We start from the raw sequence: 23,710 nt of genomic DNA, 5'->3' as shown, positions 1-23,710 counted from the left end.
TTGCAGAGGTTGTCTAACAAGCCCCTGCAGCCTTGAGTCATTAGTGTACGTGCTCTGCCCAGTGATCGATGTTAATTTATGTTCGCTGTAGTCAGCTGTCCACTTTCACTTTCAAGCCGATCAACTTTATTTCGTCTCCTCGCAAACACGAGTCCCTCTGTTCATTTAGCATTCAAAGTCAGACTCAAGGACCTTGATTGCATTTAGCCATAGACAGTAGCTATTATGCATAGTGTGGAAATGCAGAGGCCACAATCCCGTAAGGTATATAAGTGAGGGAGTTGGCACTGTTCCTCTGTCAGATAGCACAACTCTGTTTTAATGATGCATAGGCTCCTGGCATCCTTGGGGAGGATGTGTTTCTTGGTCACAGTCCAGAAATTTAAAGTAGTTGCTTGTGATCCCCATGATTAATTTATATACCCTAGAAAAAATACAATGGTAATAATTCTTGTGCCCAGCGGATGGTGGTCGCAGGTGTTTGGAAATACCAAATGGGATGAGGCCAAGCTAATGGTGCCTGGAAGGGAAACTATCTGTCAGGGATAATCCCTAATACTGTAACACCCCGGCATAGATAATGTGCTTCCCCTGCCTCTCTCACTAGCCCGTGATATTGAGATAGCTGTGGAGAAATGATTAAAGCCGGAATGGATATTGACACGGATAAATGTATGTATCCAGAGTGAAGTATCGCCTGGTTTAATGTTTAGTGATGATTAGCTTTCCCACTCTGGAATAGCCAAACTAGGCTAAGAAAAAAGGGAGGTGAAGGGTGTCCAGTGAACTCTGGTGTTCCACTTCATTACACTCTGAGTAATTGGTTGAACACGTGACTACAGAAATTAACTTCAGCAGCCTTGTGAGAGGTAATTAAGGCTTTATTTTTTTTCCTTTTTGGGGGGTATACCATGGTAAAATCTGTATCACACCAGGCCTCATAAAGACATCAACCTGACACCACATTATCACGGCTCAGAGCACTAAAAACATAAAGCCTCCCTCATTATAGTGATTGTTCTAATACTCTAATTTATTAAAACATGTTTCATCTGTACAGGCTTCAGTTTACAGCTTTGTTTCATTATAAAAGGTGTCAGACTGTAAATATCCAGAAAACCCTCCTGATGTCAGATTACACATCTTAAATCCAGTCAGCCACAAGGGAGCCTGAGCAGTGCTGCAGATGGGGGTAGCAAGCTGTCAATCCCAGTGCAAGTGCATATTACTCATTGACTAAAAGAAGGAGGAGAATATTGAAAGCTAACATCATGTCAATTCAATATAGACTCAGCAAACAGAACCGTACATGAAGTTAGGGGTGTGGAAAGCACTGGGAAGACCTCAGAGGTGAGATGAATACTTATGATTGCTCGAAGTGAGAAAATACAAAGTACTTGGACTGTCTATTGCCAGTTTTTGCTTTTTTGGGAGGGAGTTTGGTCTGTAAAGCTACAACCAGCTTCTATGTTGTGTCCTACTTTTATATGTTGGCCTAACTGTAAATTTTCAATTTTGTTCTTGTTTTTTTATTTTTTCAGAAGAAGAACAAGGCAGTCCTTTGTATATTTCAATTCCATACTGGCCACACTGATAACAGCTGATTTCTGTATGTGTGGAGGTGGAGGCATGTGAAGGAGTTGATGAGGGAGTTCAAGAGTGTGTTCTAGGGAATGCTGTTGTTTTTTCATAGATTTTTTATTTATTATTATTATTATTATTATTATTTTATTTATTAAAAGAGTTCATATCACAACACCAAGTAAATAGGAGGTCAACAAGGAACTCCCACAGAGGTGACTGTGTGATACAGCACAGAGCAACTGAGTTTAGCAGATCAGCATTCTCCATCAGAGCAACGACATTTTTGAACTCAGTACCCAGTCAGATAGGAGAATGCCGCACCTTTGCTGAGTTTAAACTCAAATATTAATATGAACATTGCCTCTAACAGCGGCATAAAAACAACAACAATTGGTACTCCAACTGGATGCATTTTATAGCTGTAATTATCCATTTCTTGTTGATGATACAAAATATTTCTTCCCTATTTACTAATTTAATCTAAATGAATTAATCAATTACCTATCTAACTAAATTGTTGCAGCAAATTCATTCTCTTTTATTGCTCCATATTTTTTTAACTTGGATCAACCACCAAGCGGAAATGTCCAAAATTAAATAATAATTCTGAAATAAACAACCACCTGTAAAAACTGAGTAAAGCATATTAACACAACAAGAATCTGTGAGATAACTGAATGGAAACTGATTAAATCTCAACTTGTTATAATGAAATGCTATTTCATCATTCTTATTTTCATAACAACACAGATTTCCAGGACGGGTTCCAGGACTTTTATTTTGAAATAGTAAAGCTTTGGTCTAATTTAACATATCTGTCAGATTATATGTTTAAGATTAATATCTTTATTTCAGTATGCGTCACATATAGTGGCCCGAAGTTCTTCATAAAAATCAATTGCGGTTTGCAAGAACAAAACACACACACATGCACACACACACACACACACACACACACACACACACACACATATATATATATATATATATATATATATATATATATGGCCACACACATATTTTAAAGATGAGAAGATTACTGTATGCTACAACCGCTCCTCTACCTGGAAAAACAGCTTTGGTCGCAGTCATTTATAGCATGTAATAAATCACCAAGCCCAACAGACAAGCATGTTTCCCACTGATTGAGTACTCACAGAGTAAGTGGAGTCTGCTCGCTGTTTCCTCCGCAGCCAAGACGCAATCAGCCTTTTCGGCCAGCTAAAGGAGAGAGAGACAACAGAAGGGGACACGGAGAGAGGGGATATATTGAGAGTCCTTGTAGTAATAATCCAAAGACATGAGGATTGAAATGGTCAGAGTTTAGTTTAGTCGGTAGCAGGAGGGATACAATTTGGAACACACAGCAGGTTTTATGCTGCTTCTTCAGCATAGAGTTATAGCACAGAAAAGACAGTCACGAATGCTGCTCCCACTGATAAAAATGCAGATTGAGATTGGGTTCTTCAGGTAAACAGGGCTCTAGATAAATGGATGGATGTTTAGTTTATAGAACAGACTTTTGATTATATCCCATTAAAATTAAGATTTTACTGCTGTAATGCTGATAAAACCATCAAATTATGGTGCAGCAAAATACACTAATTGTGTATTGGCTTATCCAATCAGTCACTTCTTCACTTTAAACACTCAAAACTTCAATTTGTCATGTTTATAGTATCTTGAATTCATCTGAATAATGCCTCCACTATAATATTGCAGTATGTATCTACTTTTACTCTGTAAAAATTCACAAAAGGTTTCTCAACAAACTGATGCTAAAATGGCTCATAATCTGAAATGTAACCTGATTCAGAAAGTCAAGCTGTTCTTATTTCTATGAAGAGTAATGTAATATAATTTGTATATAACCCACTTAATTGTGAGCCAGGTTTATAGGGCACCACAGGAACGAGTTCCTAAAACCAGGAAGTAAGTTAGCATTTTAGCGTGCTGGGGTCTAACATCTCAAACTCATGAGGATTTTGAATGGATTTTAGGTTAGATGCCTGAAATAAGGTCTGTGCACAACACAAGCTTAAGAGATGTGTGCGTTTTGTTGTACAACATAAAATATGTTAGCAAATACCCCCACATGTGAATTTTGAAGTTTTTATGTGTCCTCAGTTGCTAAAAAGTGGCTAAATGAGACTGCAGTGGTTGCCGGGGACATTAAACATCATCACGCCGGACACGGACAGGAACTCTCTTACTAATCCGTCATACAGCCTCTAGTCGTGTTTTTCAGTGCTCTTGCAAACTCTTGTAGATTGTAAAATGTGTTAAACCATTTATTAGGCTACGGTATCGCTAGCTTGTCAAACCACTGGATAGCTTGTCTGAGAGGGTCTGAAGCAAAACGGTAGTAACGTAAAAGTCATGTGACCGTGGAGTAGTTTGTGATAGCGTAACGTTAGCTTTTTACTTTCATTGGCTGCATTAACGCTTCAAACATCATAAAAGTGGTGTTCATTTGTGAAGATTATCCTGCTGAACAAAACACGTAAACATCATTGTGTTTACCACAAAGCTTTTTTTCTGCCATGATTAAAAATCCAATGCAAAAATTCCATAGAAATTCTCAATAGGCCCCATGATGATGCTACTTTCAGGTAGGCCTACAAAATGTAATTTGGTTTGCACTCTATTATGATCAATATTGATGTTTCCTGCAAGGCAGAGACCTCTAGTGACCATAGTAACTATGACGGGAGGAAAGGAGACTGCTGTTCATGTCCCGTGTGAAACCAAAAGTCTGAAGTTTTTTTAATTACGTATGTAAGCTAACTTCCAAACAAAACTAGGTCTATGCTATGTGTAACTTCATAACCTGCTTAGATAACAGATATACTTCTTTAAACTTAAACCATGATTTTTTGTTTTTCTTACTTAACCAAGTAGTTTTGGTGCCTAAACCTAAACGTGTAGTTTAATTTCACAGCATTAACCACATTTAAAACTGTGGTGATTTCAATATGTTAAATAGAGCAGTCATATTTCGTAAGATATCATGAACTGTTCTACATATTCATATGATACAAACTGTTCAAAAGTATATATTGATAGTACCTATGCTACCTGAATGGAAAGGAAGTTCAACTTATATAGTGATGCTACTCCACAATAAGATGTTATTACTAACCAGCGACTGAGAGAAAAAAAAAATGCTTGTAAAGAAGAAGAAAGACAACATATTGTTATGAACGGGTTTGTAAATTTTGCAAACGGTTGCCCATAAAGTTGGAATAAAATAAAAATAAGAGGGTTAGGCTTAATGCTGAAGTGCTGGACACAGTTATGTCAGTGACCTAGAACATGCGGTTATTTTGATCAACAATGGCATCCTTCGCCATTTTCATTATCATAGAAGGGGCAATATAGGCTTCATAAGCTCCTCATTCAGCGCTCTACCTTTTCAATAGGCTACATTGTGTCAGCAGCTGTGACCCATTTCAGGGTCCGCCTTCCTCAAAGAATGAGGTCTACAAAGGTGTGGCCTTCATACGACTAAAGGCTACTTTGCTGAGCAGCTGCACCTCCTTCCACAAATGAGACAGTTCATACAGAGGATTAACCATATTGTATGTAGGGCATGCACTGCAGGAACAAACATCAGTCCCACTTTTCTGAATATGAAAAGTGCACTTCCACAAGAGGCTACATTTATTCAGAGGAGAAAAGGTCTGACATCACAAATACGTACTTCCAGACGCACCAAAAACTAATCATAATGACCTGAATGTGTGCACTGGCACCATTGAGGCCATTTACTCAGTGTAATTTGGTTTCCAGCAAGACAGACTCCAGCAGAGCTATCACAAAAAGACTGATTGATTCTGCAGGTGGATAGAGCCCTGCTTGCACCAGCATGATAAAAAACACTCTATATTCACTAGATTGCACTGTAAACATCAGAGGAAAACGGTGCCCCCCTTTTTTCCTTGTGAAAAGCAAATAGCAAACATTTTTACACCAAAGAGTATGTTTTGGAAAAAATAGGTAACAGGTGTTAGGTGTTATACAAAAACTATGATTGAGGAAAACATGAACCTTAGAATGCAGCTTCTCTGGGAACTTGTTTGGGAGAGTAGACACTTGACATTGTTGATTCTTCGATTTCTATCACAAATGTATTGTATGTTTCAGTCTCACCACTCACATCCAACAAGTCCTCCAACCCAAACAACCACATAGGGTGTTTTTTCGTAGCCTCTAATACAACCCACAGGAGCATTTCCTAAATTTGGTTCCCCACCAGTGACAAGAGAACACCTAATGTAACAGTCGTAATGTTAAACACGTAGCTAATGTTGCAGTTAGGTTAAGCATGGGGGGGGAAAAACTGATTGATTGTATTGAGGAAAAAAACATTGTTTGGATGATAATAAGTGCACTTTATAAACACGCTATGTATGAGCTAATGCTAGTGCTCGCTAGCTATCTTGGTTAATAAGGGAGAATTGTTAAAAAATAAACACAAAACAAGATTATTTTACATGACAAAAATGTTAACTTTGATTAACTTAAGCTGTGACAAAGTAGCCCACGCTAAATCATTCCCTGCTCTAATCATCTATTTTACACTAAATTTGAAAAAAAAAAAAAAAAAAATATCATCAACCTGTATTGAAGAAGACCTGAAATTACTGACTGAGACCATACACTCATTATGAGACTGTACTGTACAATACATGAAGTGAGAAGTATGGTTATTTTCCTATGACTTTCACACAAACTGACTTTGCATCAGTGGAGTTGCCCCCTGTAGGCCTTTCGAAAAAATGCAGGTTTAAAGACTTTGGCATTGGCTTCATTTATCATGCCTGGAGGTTGATTAAAATCTAAGTTAACTCAAATTCTCTGCTGTCACAGCTCACACTCAGAGAAGGAGTCGTTTGGTATTGTATATTGTTTGTTTTAGTCAGAGCTGACTTAAGCCTCCTGCTTAACATTTGAAAGAATGAGGGTATAAAGCACCTTATACAAAAATCATATGGGTTAATCTTTGGGCAGAGCATGGTCTCCTCCCTGCAACACCTAAGCAGGCATCAGTTTTCAGCAAACTCCAAATGGATGCGAATGATGCTCCATGAACGTTTATGTTAGCAGTGTTAGCCAAAAACACCTTCACAGGGGAATTATACGATATATACTTCTCTTTGTGCATATGTCACTGCCCCTATAAAAAGAGGTGTGACAGAGAGGTCTGATTACCCAGAGAAGTCTGGTATTAGAAAGACATTGTTGTAGGATTTTCAAAATGTAATTTTCTATCTCTATGGCTACATCAGGGTAAGTGAACGTTAGCTCATTCAAAATAGAATGGATAATGAGCAAACCTGTAGGGTATGTAGCTGGACTGAAACTAAAACCTTTGACCCATGGATTTCTCTCAATACGTGCACACCCACAGCCGAGACACATAGCCTCTTTGCACATATTTAGGAATGCTGTACATCCTTCATAAGACTAAGATGCCTGAATCGAATTTATTTCTAACAAGAAAAGGAATAAAGGATGTATTCGCCTATTCTCTCTGCTGCATGCTACAGTACCTTCTAATTCTGTATTAATTCAATGAAACAAGGCCAATAATAATCAGCTTCAACATGTTTTATGAAAGCTCATTCACATCGACACAGACAGTAGGCTTACACATGTCTGTGTCAATGAGACACCTAGGTCAACTAATTTATTTCTGTGATAGGCAAGAAGAGTTAGTTCTTACAATGTGGGAAAAATGTATAGGCCTTTTCATCACTTTTCATCTGTGCTACAATTTTCTCTTCCTCTTCTCTGCCTGTCTCCGAGTGAAAATCATTGAAAACCAAGTCAGTGGTGGCTATCTCCAACAATCTTTGAAATGATCAGCCCTTCAAGAGTCAGTCCCAACTTTCCTGTCACTTTTTCAGACTCAACCTTGTGTCTCCACAGGACAGACATACTGAACAGGGACACACATATATAGCTTAATGTTTAGGAGGAAGAATAGACAATTCCAGTGCATGCATTTAAACCTAACTGGAATCTGACTAAAATGTGTCTATAATCAGATCCCACAGTGCTATCAGATTTCGAGAACTGACCACGTGAAAACGAGGTATTGTTAACTGCTTGTTAATGAAAATATCTAATCAGCCAATCACATGGGAGCATGTCAGTGCATTTAAGCATGTAGACATGGTGAGGAGGAGCTGCAAACCAGCATCAGAATGAAGAAGAAAGGGGATTTAAGTGACTTTGAACATGGCATGGTTGTTGGTGCCAGACGGGAAGAAACTGCTGATCTACTGGGATTTTCACACACAACCATCTCTAGGGTTTACAGAGAATGGTCCAAAAAAGAGAAAATATCCAGTGAGCCTTGATGCTTTGGTGATGCCAGAGGTCAGAGGAGAATGGCCAGACTAACAAGTTGTCATCACATTCTGTCATCAATGCTCCTGATGTTAACTTAAGTTGGTGATGTTAGTGGACCACTCTGCAATTTAATATGGAAGGTACCATGGAGTGTGTGAGTAACTGTTTGGTGAAAGTGGCCAACATCATAGTATGTACTGAATCTGTGCGGCTCTCAATCATATGCTTTAAATGCATATCCCTAAACTGGCATCAAAACTTTTTTTTTTTTTTTTAAGATTATTTTTGGGGCATTTTTTTTATGCTTTATTGAAAGTCAAAGAGTGAAAGGGGGTGATAGAAGGGAAGACATGCGGCAAAGGTAGCTCAGGCCGGATTCGAACCCGGCTCCGCCGCAGTAGGACTCAGCCTTAGTGGTAAGTGCTCTACCAGTGTGAGCCACCGGGACGCCCCGGCATCAAAACTTTGAGCACAAATGCTCATGAATCAAGTCACCAGTGATCTGAAACTTGGATACTTACATGATCCTAGTTTTTAAAGCCACCTAGCATATACAGGCAAATAAATGTTTTCATGAGCACATGACCAGAATAGTCTAAAAACCTGATCATAGAATATTTAAGAAAAAGCCTTTTAGTGTGACTTGGAAACAGTTTGATGAGGAATGATGGAGAAACTCCCTCACATTGTATTCGATTTGTGCCTGAAAGCATAATAATTTCATGTTTGGTTCCTGCTATTGGTTGTATTGGCATTGGCTGCAGCCTTAAGGCTTGGCTCCTGTTACTATTATTATTCTATTCCCCGTAGCAATTTATGTGTTAGACAGATTAAGCATCTTTTAACTTGTGAATATGAATGTTGATGTAGTTAAGGATTGAATGTCAGAGCAAAATTAGTGAAATAATCAATGACATTTTCATTTCAATAAATGTGGGCTGACAAATTTGACTTTTAAGCTTTTGCATGCTGTTAAATTAAAAACAGATCAATGACATTAATTAGCCCTTTATCTGGTGAGGAACCCCGTCTAGCCTTTTGGAGCTGTCAAAGGGACTGCAGAGAAATGAGATGATAAGACTAAACCACAAGCCACAGAACTTTCTGGATGACAATAGTAAAACATTTTGAAAATAACTTGTAGAACATAAACAACAGCATGAAGATGGCCAGTAAAGGAAAACTTTTGAATTTAGTTGATATGTGTTTGTTTGTTTTTCTGTCAGTGCAGCATAATGTCTTCAGCTCAGCATTTGAAAAGCACAAAATGTTATCAGTCCACATCAGATCATTCATAAAAACACAACTAAATAAATTAAGTATGATGATGCTAAAATGATGAAAACAAACATAACTGGGTCTTATGTTAACTTAGATCTTGGTAGTATTTTCCATTCTGCAAACATTTATACATCAACAGTTTTTTATGGAAGGTCAGAATCGGCAACCTCCGTGCCTGAGCATGGAGGCAAACCAGGAAGTGCCTTAAGCTGAATTCTACCAAAAAGTTTGGCCGCAAAAAAATTCTGTCCATTCATTTCAGTGCAAAATGAGAAAACTTCTCACTTGATTTATTACCTCAGAATTCACTATGGTCTCAATCTCTAGCAAAAAAAATCTTCAAGACAATTTGGTGTCAATAGTTCTAATAACGGCCTCATTTAGAAGAAAATAGAAGATAAAGAATCGTATGATTTGGGGCGTGGCTACCTTTGATTGACAGGTGGATAACAAGGCGACTTATCCACAGCAACGTGTAAATAAAGTTGTATATAAAGTTATATAGATATAAAAAAAAGGAGGTTTACAAGTTTAGTCTCATAACTTTGACCCTTTCACTGTATTTTCACCTTATGACAGTTTATTTGAACGTTTTGTTCAGTAAAAATGTCTTGTTCAGCGTTTGTTTGGAAAACAGACACTCCAATGAGTCGCTGTTCATTTTTCTGAGGTCAGTATAGTACATTTTGTTTTTGTTTTTTTGCTAGCCAAAATGAACATCCCAGTTAATGCTAACATGAATTAGCAGCGACTTCTCTCAGTCAGGTTGAGGTGTAGAGAGGCTGTAGTCAGTGATCAGATCCCTCTCGCTCCTCCACAGTCCAAATATGGTCTGCTCCCCGTATCAGAAATAAGATGGCGATGAGTGTAACGCTGAACTCGATGCCTGCTCACCAGTGGGTGACATCACGGTGACTATGTCCATTATTTATACAGTCTATGGTCAGAATGCAATCAAGGCTGCTGTAGCAGATCGTTGTGTTGAAGAAGGAGCTGAGCCAGAAGGTGAAGGCAAGTTACCACTCAATCTATGTTCCAGCGCTCATCTCACAGTTATGGGCTTTGGGTATTGAACAAAAGAATAAGATTGCGTATACATGTGGCCGAAATGCGTGGCCTGATCTCACAAAATTACGTGAAGTGGCCACTGCTGGTGGCACGTAATGACAAGTGAATGGGGATCCTTTTTTTCATGCTGGGCACACAGTTGCCTGGTTTAGCAGTGCTGTAGAAGAAATGAGTGACGGCAATGCATAGTTTAAATGGCAGATGTCACACTCGGGCGGATGGGTCGAACAAACTACGGACTTTGGTGTCCCATGTGAAAACAAAAGAAAACCACTTTATACATAACTTACCATTTTTACGTTACTTCCGTGGCTCACTTCACCCTCGTAACTACTTAACTTCTGGCATTTATGTGCATTTATCTACTTTTTTAATTGTCTTTTATAATGCCTTATACAAGGAAGTTTTTTTTACCTTAAACCTAGGTCAATGGTTTTGTAGCCTAAATTCACCCAAACTGCAAACCGTACGTTTATTTCTAATGATGCGTGATGTTTTAGAACGTTCAACTGTACCGTGGGCCACAAAATGCTCACTGAGTGCTGGTGGCACATAATTTTCATGCATTAAGTGCTACCAGCATGGAATTCGGTCTTAATAAGCCATGGTCATTTCATGTAATTTTGTGAGATGAGGTTGCCAAAATGATGTTCTTCTATAGAGTTGCTGGGCTCAGCCTTAGAGATACGGTGAGGAGCTCAGAGTAGATGGGCCAGTCTGTCAACGAGCCACATCGCGCCCAAGTGTGCAGCAACTAAGTTTGGAGGAATCCAGGAGGAAGTCAATAAATCAAAAAAGATGTGAGACAAAAAAGTGTGCTTTGTGAATGTCCAGAGATACTAGCTTTAGCTCAAATTTGTAGATATGCTGAGATTTTCTTTTTTTGTATTATCATGTATCTATTTGATTTTGGATAATTCATTATCTTATCTTATATTTTTTCTTTTTTAAGTTATTTAGGACATGGTATTTTAGCTTCACTTTTACAAAAATCCACTGTTTTGCATATATTACTCTACCTCAGAAACAAACAGAGGAATCTTTCATTTGATAAAGAAAAGATAAAAGAAAATATATTTTGTATTTTTTACCCGTAATAAAGTAATGCATTTTATGACTCAAAAGTGTCTTGTTTTGAATAAGTAGTTAATTCAAAACAGGTCATCAAGAAATGCAGAATCTGACATCATCAATGTTAAACCCAAAGAACAAGCACCAATACATGAATAAATTCATAAATATGATATAATAAATCAATGACCATTCATATTACTTTTTCAATGTCAAATAAAATATACGAAATATTGTAGCACTGTGTCTCAAAGCAGGAAGGTACCATCCTTTCGGGCAATATTATTGTGATTAAGCACAACTTCAGAATATGAATCATGAGGCATCACTCTGTCATCATTCGTCTATGTCCTTCCCCGTGTCCAGCAGGTAATTATTTCTATACGTGAAGCTGTGCTGCTGGAGATTGTTTCTCTCAGGGCTGCTGATATATTACTCATATTTTGGAGAGTAAGATGAAAATCTCAATAACTAGATGACTTTTATTGCCCTCAGTGTAACTTTTGGAAAATCATACTAAAATATAACAGATATGTTCCAGGTTTTCTCTCTCTCTCTCTCTCTCTCTGCATGCACTGAACATTCATTGCAACCCTTTCTCTCCATGCTCAGGTATCACGTGGCCTGTTGGAAACCCCACTAAGTGCCCACAGCCAGAGTCACATTACAGCAGCTGTACAGATTATGAATGATAGGGAAAGTCTTTTCACATTCATTAAAGTGCCACCATTGAATAATTCATGGTTTCAAATTCCAAGCCTCCAAATATTCAGCTGTGTTGCGTCAGGCCTTTCCTCTCCAATTGATTGCTTCCAGTACAAGTGATGTATGTGCTGGTCAGGGATCTGTATCCCATTCAATGGAAAGACCCGGAAACTCCTCATACGTCTAAGTGAGCCAAATTCATCAGCAGTAGCCACTTCATTAGTCTTTGGAGAAACAAGACCTTTTTATGTGAAAATACAGTATTCAGTCCTGAAGATACGATAGAGTTTCTGTATTATTAGTCGAAACTGTCAATCATAATAAGTATGTTGTGACAGTTATGCATCTTTAAATAGATATTCTAACAAAAGGAAAGAGTGCCGAAAGCAATAAACCACCCACAAGAAGCCATGTCAGTTTGTTTCCACCTAGAGCCGCTTGTAAGAGGCAGTAACATTGTTATCCTAATAATTCGCCCTCTGGCCAGCAAATCCATGACATATGAACCCTGCATGCACAAACTGCATAAACACTAACCTCCTAGAGGGGCTTCTGTATTTATATTTGGATTTTATTTGATTCTACTGTAGAAGTAATCGCTGTTTTAGATGACAATGCAGAGTTGCTAAATGCATGCAGTCATCTTGTATCAATCTTATTAATTACATTTTATATGACAGAACAGGGGGGTCGCCGGTTCGACTCTGGCCTGTGCCTTCTGTGTGGAGTTTGCATGTTCTCCCTGTGTCAGCATGGGTTCTCACCGGGTACTCCGGCTTCCTCCCACAGTCCCAAAACATGCAGCCTAGGTTTAATTGGTGACTCTAAATTGCCCGTAGGTGTGTATGAGAGCTTGAATAGTTGTCTGTCTCTATGACCTGTCCAGTTGGGATCGGCTCCAGCACCCCGTGTCCTGAGTTCTGATAGGCAGTTAAGGATAATGGATCCATGGATATTAGCAGTAAAATTTTTTTCACCAGTTTCTTCCTGTTCTGATAACCCCAGAGATTAGCTTGATGCATTTGGCATTTTGAGTGTATCTGTCCTTCATTACATACTCTCTAACACGCCGCCTGTACGAACAGCACAGTGTCACTCCAAACTCCTCAGATACTTGTCATGGCCCTCAGCTTCTGACACCCTTTAGTATGAGCATGAGATGCATCAGGCTTTTCATTGACCTGTATGTAAACCCATCCCATACAGTTGAAATAAATGGTTAACGTGAAGGTTTTTGCTCAGGGTTGATGAGCCAACAACACAGTGACGAATTTGATCCAGGAGACAACTGTTTGTGGCCTGTTTGAAAGAGTCAGTGTTGTCAACCTGTGTAACTGCATCTGGTCATTAACCCTTTGAACCCCAAGCAATTTCAGGACATAATAATAAATATTAAAAAAATAATTATCTGATAGACACTGGAACTGAATGGAAGTCACAACACTTTTCCAGGGCCCACAAGTATTTATATGTGCTATACATATTAAAATATTTGCATTTTAACAACCTCTACTTACAGCCTCTCCTGTCCTCTCCTCTATGCTCTATGTAAACAGTCTGCTGATCTGACTTCTGCCCCCGGCCAGTGCAGAAATGTGACTTGTTCTAGCATGACGTAAAAGTGGCCTGAAATGTGACATGACTGGTCAGACTGGTTTAGGAAGACATATGAAAGAAAGCCAAGTCTGATTTGAACGTCCAATGTCAATCAAACTGCCTAACTTATAAAAATAATGGATCAAAATGACATTTAGCGGACCTGACGGTGTGGCAGCTGAAGAGGTCCACTCCCATTTACAGTGGGACTATTTTATAGCTACCTCTTCATAGAAGATATGATGGTTCTACTGTTTTGAGTTAAGTTTTTAAAATCCATTAAACAATTGTATGTTGTCCAAACTATGTCTTTGTATGAAGTATTTTTTTTCCCAAGAAATATTCCAAGAAGAGATTAATCTTATATGTTTGGCATTAATAGCCAGAACCTCCCCTCACCATAATTGGTAATGTAAATCCATTACTGTTAGATGTGTAACTAAGTAAATTTGTAAAGTAAATTTGTGTTGTATTTATGGCATATGATTGCAAGGCTTGTCTTCACGGGAGGCTTTTCAGCTGCATTTTTTCAGTCTGTCACACACACACACACACACACACACACACACACACACACACACACACGTCAGACGAAACAGTTGCAATTCTATTTGAATCAATGCAGCTGTCTACACAGGCAGCGTAACAGCTTGTGTTTAACTCCTGCTATACAAACCAAAGTGTATTTTTAAGCTTTCAGTCTATTTTCTTCTTTCAAAGCGCTGCCAAAACACAGGTGACCTGCACTCGATGGTGTGCCTGAACGCAGCCTGTGAAGACACAGATGGAGCACTGAAGCTTCTGCTGCTGCTCCGCTAACATGCTGTTTTCACTACACAGCCTGTGTAGACATTGTGCTCGGAGTCAGATCAAAAGGAAATCCAAACATGTTGTCAGATCCCTCATTTGTGTAAAACAGGTGCAGAGAGCAGTGAGTCTGGCCAACTGCAAAACTTAAAAAGTTTCTACGCTAGTTCTGGACGTGAGGCACCATCGTCTGGGACAAAAGATCATAACTCAGGAGGGAATCATTTCAGATTTTTTAAGTGGCTTTTATTGTCACCAGACAAACAAACCATCAGAAACAGATGTTAATTCTCTTAGGAATTGGCCCCACCGCCACTATAGCCCCTGAATTTGGTAGTCAGTTCATTTTTTTGAGACCCAAATGTATGTAAAACAATACAGAAAATGCCCTTTTTAGCATGACTTAAAACAGTCTTCCTTAAGTGTGATTCTTCAATAAAGGAGAAGACATTACTGGATTTATAATAATTTAGTTGAATTGAAAACTGAAGTTCTTCTAAACATATATATTCTCTAACATCAGAGGCACATCACTCAGTCTCCACTCTGCCGTCACATGTCAATGAGAAAGCAATACAGGGGTGTGCAGCATTTATTTCAGAGTTGACAATCGCTAGAATATGTTAATAAATCACACAATCAGCAGGTAATTTAGTAATATTCCCCCAGCTGTGGTCTTGACCACAATCCTGGCAACCAAAATGGAAGAATTTCTACAGCGGATCACCACTTAATGGACTGCACACAGACACATGGTAAAAACAACGATCTTACTGATAGTGCCATCGAGCTAATGGGATGCTATGTCCTATGGTCTCATTCTCAAGTGATAAAACGTGGCCACTGGCACCAACAGAAGAAATTTGGTGGCCAAGAGAATACATTTTTGTGGCCATGGGCCATTGGGGACTAGGAACTTTCCATTGGTAGAAAATGCATAGTGGCGTCCAGTGACTGCCAACGTGTGTCTTAAAAAAAAGAAAGAAGTCTTATGGGGTTAAAAGAATAGTTAGTTTTAATATAGTGAGTTTAGACACAAAAAACACCCTTAGGGTATGGGATGTTGGACATTACATTCGTATGACACCGGGCCATCAGGTTAATTTCTAACCCCAAGTATGTTGACTAACAAAAAAATGAAGTTTTTAATTGTCTGGGACACTTGTGCAGCCCATGCAAACGGCTACGCTTTCATGACACTGACAGTTGCCGTCAAGACGCCAACACTGCGTCTTAAAATGACTGTTGTTGAAATCCAATAATGTCTGTGTGTATATTCTCATGACTTTGAGGATAACTTTTCCAGGCTGAATGACAGCACTTACTGTACAGTTTTAAAAATCAAGCAATCCAAGGAGGAAAATGGAATACCAATGTCATCAAAACCAATCAACCCATCTCGGTTCAGGTAAGTGCACTAAAATCGAAGTGAAAAGAGTTTTTGGTGAGCGTCTGGGCATATTATACCCGTGAAAAATAAAAAGCTGAGGAAAGAAAAACCATCCACCCAAAATTACAGTTTTCAGCGCAATGCAATGACAGCCCTCTGTGTGACATAAAAAAAACAGCAAAACAAATTTTGCTGAAGAAAAAAGGCTCAATCATAAATTGCTGATGCTGTAGAGCCGCTTCATCACACCATACAGTATCATCACAGCTACTCAGGCTTCTGTCCCCACTGCCCGGTTCGTCCTGCTGGCTGGGAAATTGTAGCTGTCAGTCACCTGAATAATGTGGGAGACGGTGGTGGTATTTCAGACAAGGGAGAGGGATTTTATCATCTTTCCTCTAGTAGGTCACACAGCAAATTACTAATTTTAGTAAAGGTGGGGTGTAAACAGCAACTGCTTCTCTTGACAAGGCGTTGACTGAGCATCACTGGAGGACGATTCAGGTTCATGGCTGTCTGATTATCCCCCCTGACATCCCGGGAGTGAGTCTACAAAGAGTTTGCCCGGCCTGGGAGGCTCACAGCCAGAGACTTCAATAAGAAATGCGGCAGAACATAAGATGAAACCCCACAATACAGTTACTACATAAAAAATTCATGCCATTTTGTTGCTTCCACAGTTGAATCTCTTCTTGGAAGAAGCCTGATGAAGAGAGAAGTCTGCTCTCAGTTCTCCCGAGATTTGAAATGTCAGTGTCAGTGTGAGCCTGCAGGAAGGATCTGAGCTTCGGGCTAACATATAGATTATATTTATGTCTGATGTTTTGTCGTCTTTAACAGTGGCGCTTTCATGTGCATTTCATGTTTTTGCAGCGTCTCATGGATCAAATGACCTCGTCTATTAACTTGTCAAGAGAGAGAAGGAGAGACGGTCAAAAGGAGAGATTACAGCCTGCAACCTGTGCAAAGACTTAATTTAATTTGTAAGGATGAGGAGGCCTTCAAAGCTTCTTAAAACAACAAAGGTCAGTGGATTTAGGGGTCTAAAGCAGACGGTCAACATCAATTGATAGCACTCCGTCTGCTTAACCCTCTCTCTCTCTCTCTCTCTCTCTCTCTCTCTCTCTCTCTCTCTCTCTCTCTCTCTCTCACCACCTCAGTGTGCAGGCATTAGTCTTATCTGCTGCTTTAGGAGACATGCTTATACTATTAGGAAAGCAGCTTAAAATGAATAATGGTACAAATAAATTAAAGAATTTATGGAAGGAGTCTGTACTTGATGAGCTTTTTCTTGTTTTTCTTTACACTGATGAATGGGTGTTGAATTGAAAAGTGCTACGGCTAAATGAGCAATGAGTGTCATTAATTGTACATCATATTTAAAATTAAAGGTGAAAGAATGCCATATGGCAGCCAGTATGTGGTTCATTGTCATGTGTACAGATAAGTCAAGCACAGGTGATGTGTTCATTTGAGTGCTGATGGATGGAGATTTTGTTTCCTCTGGACAGAGCCAGGCTAGCTTTCCAGTCTTTATACTAACTAAGCTAAGCTAACCCGCTGCTAGCCATAGCCTCATATTTAGCAGACAAACATGACAGTGGCGTCAGTCGTCTCCTCAAGCTCAAAAGCAGTGCTGCTTTAACCTATGTCAAAAAATGTTTTAGTGGTCTGGAACAGTTCTCAAAGCGAGAAATATAATAAGAAAAGCGACATTCAAGTGAAAAGATGGGGACTTAAGAGAGTTTTTAAAAAACATTAAAAGAATATATTTGTGGTTCAAAAACTGTATAATTGCAGATCAAAAACTTTTGATGGAAATCCAAAAGTTTGTTTGCAAACCCAAAAGTTTTGCGGGCAAATCTAAAGGTTTGTTTGCTGTTGAGTTGACTCAATTGGCCAGTCTCAATCCAAATAACCCTGTCAGCAGAGAGAGTTTTGATGTCAATCAGTACGTTAACATGACACTTGAAAAAAACAATTATTGCCTTAATCCGACTATAACTGGACAACTCAAGTGCATGTAAACATCTTAGTCTGACTGATGTCGGAGTTCTCCGATCAAGACACCCAGATAATGCGATTGGAATAGGATTTTCACCGGCATGAATTACAAGACAACGCATGTGTGCATGCTCCACAAGCTCCACTAGCTCCAGCCCCAGCGCTGGCGTATGACCCCAGAACAAAAACATCCAAGAAAGCCGGTTGCAAAAGGTCAGGGTCAGTAGCAATAGCACAAAGTGTCGAACTGAAGACAGGCTACTGTTGTAGGCGTTCTTGTCTGCCACTCAATATTACCATGACCACAAGGGATAGTGTGAACCTTATCTGCATGAAAAGTAACGTAAAGTAATTCTGTGCTTGTTTGTCCTTTCTCCACTTGTTTATTATGACGTAATAGGTCAACCAGAAAGGGGCCATATTAAACCTCTGAAACTAAGCATATCGCCACCTAGTGTTGAGGAGCAGGACACGTTCCGTTCAGTTGTTCGATTTTCTCAGTTGCATGTAAAGTGGGACAAGGACAGAAGTCTGATTAGACCAAACTTTAATTGTAAGCATAGCTCGATTAAACTGTGCATGTAAACACACTGAATGAGGATGATGGAGCAGGAACAATGTTACTAAGCTTTCATTCTGGCAGGCCAGTAGAGATGTGTCTTGCATCTTTCAGTAAAGGTCTGAACTAGAAGATCCTGCTCAACAGCAAGCAAAATGTTTGGATTGAATATTTAAAGTTTTGGATTTGCAAACAAAACACAAATCTATTTTATTTGCACCGAAACATTTTTTTGATTGCTGAGTGGAAAGTTTTGCTCTGAGTGGCACTCATGAAAAGTAAACCATGTAAAATTGTTTGTTTGTTTTTAATCTTTGGAGTGCACCTTTAAACTCCACCCCATCCACTTGAAGTTTATTTAAAATGCTGTGTCGCCCAAAAAACCTAGTTAACTTGCCTCCCCAAATCTGTGATGAGAAGTTAAGAAAGATTAGATCCAACTCTGATACTGATCTCTGTGGGAAATTGTGTAATGGAGTACATTATTTTCTGTTGTCATTACTGCGGTGCTGAATCATGGAGCAGACCTCACTGGGGACCAATTGTCTCTGCTGCTTCTTCATCATTCCCAATACATGATAACCCTCAATTTCATTTCAATTATTGCTGGGAGGCTTGTTTGTTTCTCAGTGATGGCCTGTTGTCAAAGCTTATCAGAACTTTTACTGCTGACACTGTTCACACAACAGCCATGAAAACATCAAGCAAGCTATTAGTCTGATGGTTTAGCCTCTGCGGACAATGGCCAATATTTTGAGGGTTCCGGTGAATTCAGCAGATGTCCAGGCCAAGACTTCCTCTTTCATGTGCCCACCATTGTGATTGGTCAGTACTATTTGGACCCAAATGGAAAGCAAAATGCTGAACCAGATCTCAAAAAAACTTTATTCCCAAAACTCAATAGCAACTTCAATTTCACTTCGAGTGCTGTCACCAAAATGTCAGGTACAGCTTCTCTGGCCAAAAGAGGGTTGACAGAACCACACATATTGAAAATCTAACATCACAGGTCTATGCACAGAGTGGATACACAAAAAGTCATAGACACACCACTACACCTGTTTTGAAAGCTGAGACATTTCAATTTCAGAATGCAAATAGCTTGGGATTTCTACTGCTAAAGGGTCACGCACTGCAAAAATCAAGAATCACCTCCTCGAGAGCAAAACAATCCCTGCGCACTTTCACAGGGGGATTAAAAAGGCTTTATTTAATAATCTCAGAGGAACATTAACTCAAGCTAAAGTTATAGAAATGTCAAACCTCAGAGAACTATTAACTCAGTGTCTCTGTTAAAGACAAAGCAGAGGGATATTATTTATTCGTCACACTGCAGATGTTTCCTGAAATGATGACAGTTCTTATATTCTTTTGTTGTTTTGTCCCTCATTCCTGCCAGTGACAACTGAAATATTCAAGGAAAATAGCTATGTGGGATTTCAAAAATGTCTTTCTAAATTACAGGCCTGAATTTGTGAACTCAGTAAAAAAAAAAGATATGATTGTACAGACCCCAGCGTCCACCACAGTCTCCTTTACCCTTGCCCTTTCATGCACCCCAAACTCACATCCCCCAGCCTCAGTGGTTTCAATTAATTTGGCTCTTTCTGAGTCTCAGCCTGAGAATATCAACCCAGGAGACAAGACACCCATTACTGCCAGGTCTCCAGCTCCATTTAGACTGTATGGCTAAGGGAGGACTGCTCCAACACTCTGAGGATAATACAATTATTCTCTACATCTGAAATAAAAGTTGTACACACAGATACCTGTGTTCATTATTGAAGATCGACAATGATTTGTCATTTTTTTTGGAAAAACAGGAGCTAGTGAATACAGCAATAGAAAAAAAAAACAGGTCAGAGAAATGTGTGCATGTAGGTGTGCTGAAGGTTGTCCTTGCACTTCTGGGTGATTGGTCTATATTTGGTTACCTAGCCACCTGGATCCTCCTAACAAGCTAACTACCTGCCATTTAAGGGACACATTCAGTATGTCAAGTTGTGAAAATGAAGCTGAAAGAATGGTTTGAAAAAAATTCTCAGATGTAAATAATGAGACAGCAAAGACAATAGTAGATGTTTCATAATAATTATGCAGCTGGATGGAGTGGATTTTTTAAAAGAATTCTGAGTGAAAACATCTTTTTTCTCTTTTCTCTAAATAAACAGCCCTTTCCCAGGAAACCCCTGCACCCTTAAATTATCTGTTGTAGTTTAAAGCAAAAGAAAACATTTATTTCTCCCCCGCTACAAATGCATTTAATGCTTTTTAAAGCAAACAATGGCTTCTGTTTAACAGCAATGCACGACAGAGGTGGCTGTAGAGGGATGGAATGGCTTGCACCACTCAGGTAATGAAACATTCAAAAGGGTGCACACGTCAAGTATGGTTTAGGTAACAAACATTACCAATGCTCCAAAAACAAATAACCCAACCTGCTGAAAAAAATGAGTTGTCAGTTTACTGTAAAACAAAACTGTGATGAACATAAAACTTCTTTAATTTGCACTTGAAAAACAACAACAGCATGGCAATTTACTAGCTGTATATGCCATCACACTGCAATATGTCAGATAACTATTTCAGACACTGTATACAATCTTGACATTTCCTACCTGAACTTTAAGAAACTCTGAATTGCATTTTTGCTGGTACTAAGCTGGAATTTCAAACTGTCTGGGAAAGCAAAGTCAAGGGATCTCTGGAATAGAGCAGCAACCAAAGTGACACTGAAGCATAAAGCTAACTTTTTTGTCTGTGACCTTTTGACCAATACAGTACATTCAAGAGCCACCAGGTCCATAAAAAAACATCCTTATTGGGCATTAATCCCAGGCAACCCTGACATTTGACATCTTAAAGATTTGAAATATAGCTAACAGCCACACCAGCGTCTCTATGATGCTGTGCAAACAAAATGCTAATATGCTGTTATTAGTTTTACAAATATTTGGTCATAAACAATTTTTGACCGGATAGGATGGACTCTGGATTAGAAGTTAAGTGATCACCAGACTTATTACCTCAGTTAAGGAGGTTTCGGTTCAGTTTGTTTGTTTTTAATCATGGGCAGAAATAAATAAAACAATTTTTGTTGTTCTTTCTGATACCAATGAATCCCTGAGTCACACACTGCAAAAAAGGTGTGTCTAAAAACAAGATAAAAACATTAAATCTGAGGAAAATTATCTTGCTGCATGGACAGATAATTTAACTTGACAAGATGTCTTGAATTAAGATTGTTAAATCTAGAAATAAGCACGTTGGACACTTAAAATAACAGAATTGGGTTGTTTTTTTTTATCTTGGTAAGAACCAAATCATTTGCAGTGCGCTGCCTATGGCAACGAAGTTGCTCAAAACACTGAAGATGGGACAATCAATGAATGAGCGGGATTCACTGCCTTCAACGAGGACGTCAATGAGTGACTTGAGACAAGACAGCCTGGCAGCTACTCACTGAATGAGAAAGGCACTGAGGAGACAGAATGTAGAGGGGAGGTAGGATGTATCACTCTTCCACTCTCTGAAGTCAGGGTGGAAGAGTCTAAATGGTGCCTGCCTGTTTAACACAACCATTCTGTGGCACCCCTAAATGTGCTATTTGCTCCCCAGAAGGAACAACGGATTTTTGGTCAGTTACATTGAGCTTACAAAGCCTTCCTATGTACAAGTGGGATGCTAAATCAGTGCATTGAAATTAATATTTTATCTTCATCGTGGGGCAGGCAGCACTCAGCGTAGAATGTGCATGTACTAAAACAGAATGTCACAGAGAAACGGACACATTATTTTGCAAGTATCAACACTGCAAAAAAAAAGGGTGTGTCTAAAAACAAGATAAAAACACTAAATCTGAGGGAAATTATCTTGCTGCATGGACAGATAATTTTACTTGACAAGATTTCTTTTGTCAAGGGCATTATGCCTTGGCAGAGTCCTGCACTCTCTGAGTTCCAGTAAATATTTGTTCTGAGGGGAACATGAATGCCTGTACCACACATGTGAACTTCATGATGGCATTAAAGGAAAAGTCAGGAGAATACTATAAGCCATTAGAGTTTTCCCTCTGGGAAATCATGAATGTCTGAGTCACTCCATCTAGAAGATGTTGTCATACTGCACTGAGTAAGTGTTAATTGTATCCTCTTGGTGGCTCTTAATGAAAACTCAGGGAAGTCTTTTGGATTCATCCTCTGCGGACCATTAACACCAATATCAAATTCAACGGCCCTCCATTCAGTATTTGTTGAGATATTTTAGTATGGAGCAAAGTGTTCTACTGTCAAAATGAAAGACCAACATTACTATGCTAGCGTGGCTAAGAACAAAAAAAAAGGAATTAACCTGTGTCGATTCTTGAGGTCAAATAAACATCTATGCAGGAGTAAGGTCAAAAATCACCCTGTGCTTTCTGGTGCTGACCCTGAACAGTGAGTCAAGCCAAGTCAAGCTATTAAGGCTAATATCACATGCAGTGTCCCATTGGGCTTTACCTACAACTTCAGTGACTCCTGACCCAGCACAGGCCCTCTAAGAAAACAAGGCAAAGGGAAGTGCAGTACTCTGTGGTAAACACAGTAGCATACAGCAGGATAACACACTGTGATTTTCATGCAGTAATCATAAGAGCAAAGGTCACTGAAGTCATACAACACATTTCATCATCCATTATACATGAGACTATGGCTGAGTAACAGTGCAGCTCCTGGGCCTCTGCTGCTGTTGTGCATGGAGATTAAGAGTCAGTGTGAAAATGGATGTCTCTGTGTCTAAGAGCCACATTCCCTGAAAGCCCACAGTATTACTCTCCTGAACTCCCCTGAATGGTTGTGCTCTTTATCCATGCCAAAGTCCTGCTACTTTGATCTGCTCGCCGTCATTTAGGATGAGGTTTACTCTAAGTCTATTTGAAGCTCAGAGCTTTCACAACTCAGGCTGTCGAGCCTTTCACACTGGTGGCCTCCACATATTCTTCATGTTACTGCCCCATTAGACAAGCTCGGCTCTTAATTGCAGTGGCACTATCTGGCACATACAGGGGAACTGTGTTGCCGCAGTCAGCACTCCACAAGGCTCATTTTCACCTCCCTGTCGGTGTTTTAACGCCGCAGAAGAGAGACTTCCTGTGGAGAAACCTTTGACATTCTCTTGTCACTTTAATTGATGGCAAAATTGGTGGTGGTGATCATTAACAACTTAGAGCACTTCTGACTGCAGGTGGCTCAGTGTTGAGAGGTTTCGACTCGTTTATCATCCACTGAGCCTTTCCTCTTACCTCA

General features: G+C 39.3%; 1 protein-coding gene across 1 annotated transcript in view; it reads right to left on the bottom strand.

Moving 5' to 3' along the window:
- LOC131967100 (contactin-3) overlaps positions 1-23,710 on the bottom strand; it is a 132,827-nt gene that overhangs the window by 64,747 nt on the left and 44,370 nt on the right. Inside the window, exon 2 of the mRNA XM_059328619.1 lies at positions 2,742-2,805. The gene's annotated coding sequence lies outside the window, so the exon portion shown is untranslated. The remainder of the gene's footprint in view (positions 1-2,741; positions 2,806-23,710) is intronic.

The sequence above is a fragment of the Centropristis striata genome, chromosome 3, assembly GCF_030273125.1.
Source record: "Centropristis striata isolate RG_2023a ecotype Rhode Island chromosome 3, C.striata_1.0, whole genome shotgun sequence".
Taxonomy (NCBI): domain Eukaryota; kingdom Metazoa; phylum Chordata; class Actinopteri; order Perciformes; family Serranidae; genus Centropristis; species Centropristis striata.
The sequence above is the reverse complement of the archived record's forward strand: the minus strand, read 5'-3'. Positions and strand labels throughout refer to the sequence as shown.